Raw genomic sequence first — 371 nt, forward strand, 5'->3', positions numbered from 1 at the left:
ATGCACAAGGTAGGGGGGAGGTCTCACTTTCCCTCTCTCTATCTCTCTCCCACATGCCCAAGCCCTAAGACAACAACAACAAAAACTAAAAAGAAAGAAAGAAATCAAAAACCCAGAAGATATACTCAGTCACCCTTTGGGGAACTGTCTACACAGAGGCAGAAAGTTAAAACTGCATTGAGTTTTGGGCCAGCAAGTGGTATAGTGGTTAAGGTGCTGGACTCCCAGAAGGATGAACACGATTCGAGTCCTGGACCTGGTGGCTTGCTTTTTCACTTTCTCTCTTTCTATTCATCTTCTTGCTAGTGAACACACATGCCCTATGATAAAATAATAATAGTAATAAATGAAATAAAATAAATAATTCTAAA

This window comes from Tupaia chinensis, unplaced genomic scaffold (assembly GCF_000334495.1).
Source record: "Tupaia chinensis unplaced genomic scaffold, TupChi_1.0 Scaffold000247_1, whole genome shotgun sequence".
In the NCBI taxonomy this organism is placed as follows: domain Eukaryota; kingdom Metazoa; phylum Chordata; class Mammalia; order Scandentia; family Tupaiidae; genus Tupaia; species Tupaia belangeri.